Raw genomic sequence first — 10,502 nt, 5'->3', positions numbered from 1 at the left:
AGCAAGGCTTTGAGAAAGTTTCCTTGTCTCAACCACGCCCTTTTCGTCAATTAATGTGTCAGCAAGGCTTTCCATGCTGGTTAAAGCTGTAATCCTTGTTCGAGAGGTATACGTTTTTTTATCAGGGAGTATTTATATCAAAATATTTATAATTACAAATTTATGAATAGTTAAAAATGTTTTTTTTTTCTGTTCTTGTTTGGTGGTAAGAGAATAATAAACATCTTTTATTAGTTTGATTTTTTGTTTTAAATTCAAACTAATTGTCTATAGATGTTACTGTTCTTTTAAAACATAAATCTAAGAACTAAAAAATATTTGATTGGTCTTTTAGGTGTAGTTTAAATGTTAAACAAAAGGATGTTGTAGTTTAGTCCGTAATATTGTAGAATTGTTATCTTATGTTAATTTCATCTTATTTTTTATATTATTTACCTATCATTTATTTTATTAATATATTGTGTAAATGTACATATAATAACTATATTGGACGAAAATGCTTTAAAAGTTATTATTCACCCTTATATCTTTTTGGTCTACTTTTTTTTATCTATAAAATAAATTTTAATATTTTAAAATATAAAATTGTTAAAGTTAAAATAGCATCATAATATAAATGATTATAGTATATTTAAAATATAACTAAGCAACCCGGGGGTGTGTTCACATCAAAAGGCGTAACGAAAAGAAGAAAAGAAGCAGCCATGTTTTTCCATTGGGTAGCCTGTGAGTGCTCAACAACCAACAGGCATTGAAAAGAGTTGAAATAATAATGTGAATGAAGAGCTAAAGTTCCGAATATTACGATAAGGAAATTTCCATCTCTCAACCCACACACCCTTTTCATCATTGAGTGTTTCGCCAAGGATTTTCCAGGTTGGTTCAAACCCTAATCCTTGTTCAAGACGTTTTATCCAGAGAGCATATACATCAAAATATTTATAATTACAACTTTAAGTATAATACTATTTATATATTTCAATACATTTATTCAATATATCTAACCATATGCGTGTTCTGAAGTTGAAGGACGAACAATTAGGAAACAACAACTGAGAAATTATTAGAACATGTAACACAATGACGCTGTGCACACACGTAACACAGATGCAGGTTTCTGGTTTTGAGGCTGAGCTATTCAATGCCATTTTTCTTGCTTAAGAGGTGGAAAACAACTCTCTAACAAATTACACCATCTTCACATAGGAGGTCTTTAAGTTTTGCTCTTTGAATTTGCTTATATCTTGTGTTTGTTGTTGGTAATCTGGTAGCATGGTCCCATTGTTGTTTGGGCTGTTGGTACCATTTTATCTATGTGGAATGTAACTTTTACTAGTAATACATGCACTATCTTAATCTATATGTTTTCTTTGTCATACTTGTTGCCTTAATGTGTTTAATTTAGTTTTTATTTCGTGTTTCTTAATTTATCTTTTATCTTAATAAATAATGATGAGTCCAAAAATAAATATTTTTTAACTGGTTAAAAAGTTTTTTAATTAGTTTTAGTTTAATTTTTGGAAAATTAGAGGTTTTCAATTTGTTATCTTTTAAATTAATTTATTAAAAATATTTAACAAAATTTTGATTTTTCTAAAATATGTTTTATATACTGAAAAATCATGTTTTAATATGTAACATAAGAAATGTTTTTAGTTTGAATATTTTCTATTTTGAGAAAACTCAGTTTTAATCTATATTATATTTTTTTTAAGTGAAATCATCAGATTATTTTAATTTGTTAAGAGGTTGATTTTACTTAACTGGACTTATTTGATAAAAGTTGTTTCTGTTAATCTTCTATAAAAGGGTCTTCATTATTTCAGAAAAAAAGTTCACACCACTTACATTTTACGTATGTGAGACTTAGTGAGAATTTTTTTTTTTAAAGAATTAGTCTTTTAAATATCTTTTGAGTTTTCTGGAGACAAAACCTTTATATAATACTCAACAATTAAGTCTAGAACACTAGAAATAAAACTAAAAAAAATAAAAGAAAACTATAGAAAATAAAAATAAAGAAGGATTCAATAGCATATTTTCCCCGAAAAGGATGCCGTTTTGATAATTGTTCAGTCGCGCTCAGTTTTGAGAATTCAGCCTTGGATTAAGTGATAAGAAAATGATAAATAATATTTTTCATTTATTTTACTCTTTTGTTATATTTCAAATTAATTGTCGATAGATGTAAACAAGAGGATGTTGTAGTTTAGTGTAAATGTACATATAATAATTATGTTGGGGGAAAATGCTTTAAAAGTTATTTTCAGCGAAGTATTTAAAAATAAATAAATTCAACGAGGGTGTTTAAAAATTATTATTCACCCTTAAATCTTTTTTATCTATTTTTTTTATCTACATTTAAAATTGTTAAAAATAATTTTGCCTCATACATAAATTATTATAATATATTTAAGATATAAATACTCATCAAAATATTTACAAGTTTAAATAGAATATTATTTATATACTTAAATACATTTATTCAAATAGTACAATTTTATATGTAATCATATATATGCGTGTTCCGAAGTTCAAGGACTTACAATTAAGAAACAACAACTGAAAAAACTATGAATAATTATTTATATTTGGAAAGACTTAGCACCCTTAGTCTTTGTTCCACCCAAGGTTATATATGGAGGAGGTTATACCTTGAAGTTGCTTAGATGACCTATAAGTTGTCTATTATTTAATGTGATTTTTCTTAGGGTTTTATTAATAAAGATATAGTAAGTGCACTAAGTGAATAAATATTGAATTGAATATCCTTAGTTTTATTTTTACATTTGTGAATGCATATATAATTATATATGTTTCACTTCTGAGTGAAATGGAGTTGTTGGTGTTCTCTCCTTGTTTAACTTGGGAGTATAGTTATACAAGCAAAAAAATTATAGTTTTACTGCCAAAATTGTAGAGGCAATCTCAAGAGGTCATAAAAAAAGCTTGATGCCAAAATGGAACAAAGAAAAATAAACTAGAGATTCACAATAATTAGTTACTTGAGTATGTGTTAAAATGTAAGTACGATTAAATTTAATTTAATTAATAAAGTAAATTATTAATAAGTTTTTGTTTTGTGCTTGTCAGTGTTTCAGAATTTAATTTTATAGACTTATAAGTTGGTACGACGGAGGTTTTAAAGTAAATTTTTTTATTTATTTTTTAATGCTGATAAAAAAAAACGACGGAGGTTTTAAAATCTATTATATTTATGAAAATTTTAAAATTTAATATCGTTTTTTATTCTATGAAAGTTTTATGGAGATTCTAATATTCATGGTATTTTGTGAAGATTTCTGAAATTCATAGCATATTATGAAGCTTCTAAAGTACTATTACATTTAATTTAATTTAATTAACAAAGTAAATTATTAATAAGTTTTGGTTTTATGATTGTGGGTATTTCAGAATTTTATGATTAGTTTTATATATGTTGGTACATCGAAACTTTTCAAATCCATTATATTTTATAATAGTTTTAAAATCTATATAATCTTATATTTTACAATAATTGTATGGAGGTTATGATATTCATGATATTTTATTGAAGATTTTGAAATTTATAATAGTTATGAAGTCCTGAAACTAATACTTATGGAGGTTTTTAAATTTATTATAATTAACAAGGATTTAAAAATCTTTTTTTGTTAAATATTGATTTTTCTTGAAATTTAAAAATAGTTTGTTTGGAGAATCTACATATCATATAAATAATTTAATAGAAATTTTAATTATTATTTAGATAAAAATAAATCTCCGTTAAAATATTTTTTATTGTAGTTTATATCCTTTTGTTTACCGTTTTATCTATATTTATAAAATAAATTTAAATATTTAAAAATATCAGATTGTTAAAAATAATTGCATCATATATAAATTATTATAGTATATTTAAAATATAACTATACATAAAAAAATTATAATTACAAGTTTAAATATCATACTATTATATATTTAAATACCTTTATACAAATAGTACAATTTTATATTTTATATGTAACCATATACGTGTTCTGAGGTTCAAGGACTTATAATTAAGAAGTAACAACTACTGAGAAATTATGAGTAATTATTTATATTTGGCAAGACTTGTCACCCTTAGTCTTTGCCAAAGGTTATATATGGAAGTTACTGAGAAATTATGAATAATTACTTTTATTTGGCAAAGACTTGTCACCCTTAGTCTTTCCCAAAGGTTATACATGGAAGTTGCCTAGATGACCTTTAAGGTCTATACTTTTATTTGGCAAAGACTTGTCACCCTAATTTCTATTATTTAATAATATTCATAATATTTAATATATTATTATAATAATTAATAATATTATTAATTTGAGTAATAATATAAATAATATTAAATATATGAATAATATTAATAATGTATATTAATAATGTATATTAATAATTATATTAATTTTGATAATCATCTATACCTATATCTATATATAAAGGGGATTCCCCTCTTAATTGCTCTTAATTTTTTTCCCTATTTTATCCTTATATTAATATTTAATTTTATTATTGTATTATGGTCATTGTATCATTTCTTATTCTCTTCTTAACTGCTCTTAATTTTTTTTTTCATTTTATCTTTACTTAATAATTTATTGTATTAATTTATTTTGGTTATTTGGACATTTTATAATTTCAAAAATTAATAAAATAATTTTAAAATTTTAAAATTTATTTTATTTGTTATTATTTAACTGGAGAGTGGAGAGTGTGGAAAGGGTGGAGAGATTGATTAATTACTTTTCTGTTTTAAATGGACCACTTTAGTAGGAGAGTGGAAATTTGGTACGTTACTTTTCTAATTTAAACTAATATTCTTTTTTATTAAAATTGTAGAATTTTAAAATTGATTTAAGAAACAGATTTTATGATTCTCCACTACACAACGTATCCTACTTCCCACTTTCTCTCTCCTATATAGGTACCTACTTTCCACTTTCTCTCTCCACTACACATAACACATTCTTTTTTTTACCATACTTCTCACTTTCTTTTCTCTTTCCTTTCCACTTTCATGTAAAATCATACTTTCATTTCTTTGATTAATCTTTCTGAAACCCTAATTTGACATTTGTTTCATGAAATTGTAATTGAAGTTTGTGACTAGAGGGAACGAAAAAACTCAAAAAAGTTGCGCGCTTCATCACAAGAATAGGTAATTCTCTTTATATGCATTTCAATTTGTAAAACACTAATTTGTTTTCTGAAATTGTGATTGAAACATGTGACTAGAGGGATAAGAAGGACTCAACAAGAGGAGACAGAGGTACATGAGGAAAGTCATCATAAGACCCTTTTTGGTAACAATTTTATGGATTTAAATGAAATCATACAGAGCATTAACTAAACTATATTCTCATTTCCTCATATTTTACGGAAAAGTTACTTCCAATTTGATTTTTAAGTTTTCTGTAATTACCATTTCTTTATCTTTGTTCTTCCTCTATATTTTCTTCTTTTAGGTTTTGATTTTTGAAATCATCTTAACTTTTCATAAAGTTATGATTTTAGAGACCACCTTCAAAATAGGTTCTCTCCCCAAAGAGCATTATGTAGAGAAGATATGTCATCGTGTTCTTAAATCTATGTTTTACATGTTATACTAATATTTTGTTTGTTTTTTATTTGTTAATTGTAGAGAGTTAATATTCATAGCAAAATAGAGGAATCAGAGAAGGAAAAACTGAGTTTCGTTGTCGCGCTCACTCCCCCAATCGTAAGGTTCTAACACGAAGGAACATTAGATTTGGGTGTGAAAGATGAGAACAATTTAAACGAGTCTCTCTACAGGTCCCAGGGGAGTTCAAGACGAAGAAAAGAGAAGCAGATTTCATTGCATTTTCTTCTTTTGTATATAATATTTTTCAAACAAGGATGCTTTTTTGGTTTATTGTTTAATGGTGTCATATGTATTGTAATGATTGTCATATATTATTGGTTGTTTATAGACCTAATGAAAAATATTGGTTTAATTCCTATAATTGATCAAATATTAAAAATTATTAAAAAAAAATATGAAACTCAAATTCTATTTAATTATTTTTTCGGTTGAGTTTGTAGTTTTAAATAAATTTTAACTATTACCAAATACATATATTTTTACCCATAATTAATAAAATATTAAAAATTATAAAAAAATATGAAACTCAAATTCTATTTAATTATTTTCTATCTTGAGAGACGGTTTTGAATTCAAATAGTAATTTTGAATTTTAAATTTTGAAAATTCATTCATTCTCTTTACCACATGTAACTTTTAATTACTGCTCTCCACTATTTTATTAACCTACTCTTTAACTGTATACTCTTTAACTTCTCATTTTAATGTTATTAAGAGAAATTGTTTTTGAAGAATAAAAAAATACTAAAGAAAGAGAAATAAAAAATGCGGATACACACTACTCTTTTAATTGTATACTCTTTAACTTCTCATTTTAATGTTATTAAGAGAAATTATTTTTGAAAAATAAAAAAAAAAGACTAAAGAAACAAAAATAAAAAATGCGGATACACAGGCACGTCAGTAATTATAACGTATTAATAAATATAATAGTAATTATAACGTGAGAATAAAACTTAACTGGTATAATGGTAAAAATTTGCTTAGGGGAATTGAGTTTGAATCCCATCTACCACAGTTAACTTCTAACATTAATAATTCTAATAACATATATAATAATTATCAATATCAATAATATAATATTTATGATATTTTATAAAGATTTTGAAATTCATAATATGTTACAAGGTTTTGAAGTACGATTACATTTAATTTAATTAATAACACAAATTATTAATAAGTTTTGGTTTTGTGTTTGTCGGTGTTTCAGAATTTGATATGATTGGCTTTATATGTTGTTATAACAAAAGTTTTGAAATCCATTATTTTATATGAAGGTTTTAAAATCAATATCATCTTATATTATATTTTATGAAAGTTGTATGGAGGTTCTGATATTCATAATATCTTATGAAGATTTTGAAATTTATAGTATGTTATGAAGGTTATGATATTTATGATATTTTATGAAGATTTTAAAATTTATAATATGTTATAAAAGTTTTGAAATTTAGTATTTTATGGAGGTTTTTAAACTCATTTAAATTAACAAAGATTTAAATGTCTCAGTTGATAATTTTTGTGGGACAATCAGGTTTAGGGTTACTCATATTTTTCGTGAAGGGAATGCGTGTGCTGATAAGTTGGCTAATTTAGGATTTATTCATAGAGAATCATTTCATTGGTATAATAGACTCTCAACTAGTCTGTTCTTATAATTCTTTATGAATAGGTACAATCTACCTATGTATCGTTTTTGTTAACATATGGGTTTTGGTCTAGTCCCCCTATATTTTTGTTTTTTCTTTTTTTTAATAATATTTTTTTTCATGTAATGGCAAATGGTTGTTGTTACTTGAGGTGTCAACCTAGCTGAGATGTCAAGTTGCATAGTGATACCTAACATGAAAACTTTTTATAAAAATTTATATCTTTTTGTATACAATTTTATCTATATTTATGAAATAAATTTTAATATTTAAAATGATCAAATTGTTAAAAATAACTTTGCATCATATATAAATTATTATAGTTTTTTTTTCTCTGCAATGATATAAATTATTACGGTATATTTAAAATATAATTATACATAAAAAAATTATAATTACAAGGTTAAATGAGAAGAAGCTCTTATAGGTTCGATATCCGTCTTTAGGGACCATTTATTACTTCGGACTCCATACACTTGCCAAAATTAAGTAATCCAGTTTTTGGCGTCGTAGCCGATGAACAATTTTGTTAAAATTTGAAAGTACAAATTCCTAAACATATTTTTTAGTGTTTTAATTTTTAATTCATATTTGTTTTAATTTTCTTATTTTATAAATATTGATTATTTTTATTGCTAGTTATTCCTTGTTATAATCCTTGAGTGAGTTGTTTTATATATGATATTAAAAGGACATATTTCTAAGGATCAATTGCAATTTGAAACTGAAATTGAAAAGATAGCTCAGAAGAATAGGGTTAAAAAGAGAAAAGCATAGCAAGGAGAAATTAAAGAAGAATCTTCAACCACTTCTACCTTTCATATTGAACCTATTCAGGAAGAAAGCAACATGTCTTAAGCATAACCACTACAACTTAGAAGAAGACTTGGTGATTATGCTATGTAATAAGGGTCAAGACATTTTTCTAGTATTGCAAAACCTGGTACCACTAAGGCCTTGGAGATAAAACCTGCATTCCTCAGTTTGATCAGTACTCATCAATTTATAGTAATGGACCATGAGGATTTGTATACACATTTGTCTACATTTTATGAGTTGGTGGAAATAATGGGCTTTCAATAAGGTGATATAGAATATGCCTATTTGCATTTGTTTCCTTTTTCATTGGTAGGAAAGATGTAGAGGCTTAAACCCTAAACCCTAACTGACTCAAACCCCAACTGAATCAGAGCCTCACTAGTTGGAAAGATGTAGAGGAGAAAGTTTTACAAAATTTTTTTCCACTATCCCGCTACATCAAAGCATAGTCTGATATTTCTATGTTTAGACAAGGATTAGATGAAGCCTTTTGTGAAGCATTGGAAAGGCTTAAAGCGATGCTGAGAAAATGTCCAAATCATGAGTTTGAAGATATTGCACAATTGAACATCTTTCATAATGGCCTCAGATCTGACACGAAAATGCTTCTAGACACTGTAGTTGGCGGTACGATGATGGTTGTCGATGTAGAACAAGCGAAAAAGATGATTGATGCAATGACATCAACAGGAAATCAAGCCCATAATGATAGATAAATTGAGCAAAAGAAATGGATGTTGGACCTTAATACTTCATATGCGATTTTGACTCGAAACAAAATCCTGACACAGTAGATTAAAGCTTTGACCAAGCAGATGTCTAAGCTACCACAACAAATACAAGTTGTGCATTCTTGTTAGAGTCAACATCAACAAATGAGGTGTGATTTTGTGTAGGTGACCACCCAAATGGTCATTGTTCTTACCAGAATAATCCATCTGAAGAGAAGAGGAGATTAATTATATGAGAAACTAGGGAAGACAAGGTGATTTCTCCTACAACAAATATCAAAATAATATGCATCAAGGTTGGAAAAGCAATTAGAATCAAGGTTTTGCATGGAAACATGCTAATCCATCCAACACACAACCTCATTTTCAACAACAACCACTTTATCCTTCAGTTCAGAAGAGAACGAGTACATTGGAGGATACCTCATGCAAGCTATACATTCCAATTAGAAGAATATTGAAGCTTAAATTAGAAATTTAGAGAGACAGGTGGGACTTCTTGCGAAACAGTAGGCGGATCCACATAATGGTCAATTTTCAGCCAACACATAGACGAATCCCAAGGAGCAATGTAAGTCAAGTCAATTTGGTTATAGTTATTGGAGAGAGGAATGGTGACAATTTGGTTGCTTGTGAGGAGAAAGAAGACGAGAAAAGAAAAATTGAGTGTGATGGAGAAAAGGAAGAAAAAAGGAAAGAAAAAATAGTGTACATATAGAAAAGAAAAAAAACAAAAAAGAGAATCCAGATAAGAGTGCTCCCATTCTGAATGTACCTTATCCACATGCTCCATCAAGAAAGGATACGGAATGGCAGTTTGCCAGATTTCTTGATATACTTAAGAGATTGCATATCAATATTCCTTTTACTAAAGCTTTAGAGCAGATGTCAACTTATGCTAGGTTTATGAAGGCTTCCTCCAAGACTTCTTGTTTCTTTTTCTTCTTTCGTTGTTCATGTTCTTTGAGAGAACCTGTGAGATCATCAATGGTTATTTCTTCCAAATTTCTTGACTCCACAATTGCGCACACAACATTTTCAAAGTCATCGGTCAATGAACAAAGAATTTTCTTCGGAACCCTTGCATCCGTGAGAGTTTCTTCATTGCGTTTGACTTTATTGGCTATCATTTGCATACAAGTAATGAAACTAGATACATCTTATGAATCCTTCATTCTCATGGCCTCCAACTCTCCTCATAGAGTTTTGAAAACGCATTGAGAATAATGAAGCAACAATCAGAAATTTAGAAACGTAAGTGGGATAGATTGCTAAACCGTTGGCAGAGCGACAATGTGGTCAGTTTTCAGCTAACACACAGACCAACTCCAAAGAACATTACAAAATCATTACCACTAAAAGTGGTATATTAGCATAAGAAGGGAGTGTGGTGGTAATTTAGTTGTTGAAAAGTTAAGAAAAGATTAGGCTAAGAAAAATAAGATGGAGGAAGATTAGAATAAGATTGAGAAGGAAAAAAAAAAGAAAAAAAAGTGAAAACAAAGATCCTTCAAGAAAAGATACAGAAAGACAATTTGCTAGAATTAAGAGTTACTATTTTGGGTTCATAGTGAAGGGGCATACAAGTGTTAGAGACAGCAGAGAGGTTGGAAGGTAGAGCCAAACAGTGGTGAATTGGTGTTATGCAAACTTGGTGTTGGAATG

At 27.2% G+C, this 10,502-nt stretch overlaps 1 pseudogene; it reads right to left on the bottom strand.

Moving 5' to 3' along the window:
* Positions 1-8,547: 8,547 nt before the first annotated feature.
* LOC137811567 (small nucleolar RNA R71) lies at positions 8,548-8,653 on the bottom strand (annotated as a pseudogene).
* Positions 8,654-10,502: the final 1,849 nt, after the last annotated feature.

This window comes from Phaseolus vulgaris, chromosome 11 (genome assembly GCF_051622355.1).
Source record: "Phaseolus vulgaris cultivar YP4 chromosome 11, ASM5162235v1, whole genome shotgun sequence".
Lineage (NCBI taxonomy): Eukaryota > Viridiplantae > Streptophyta > Magnoliopsida > Fabales > Fabaceae > Phaseolus > Phaseolus vulgaris.
This window is presented reverse-complemented; position numbering and strand designations above follow the sequence as displayed.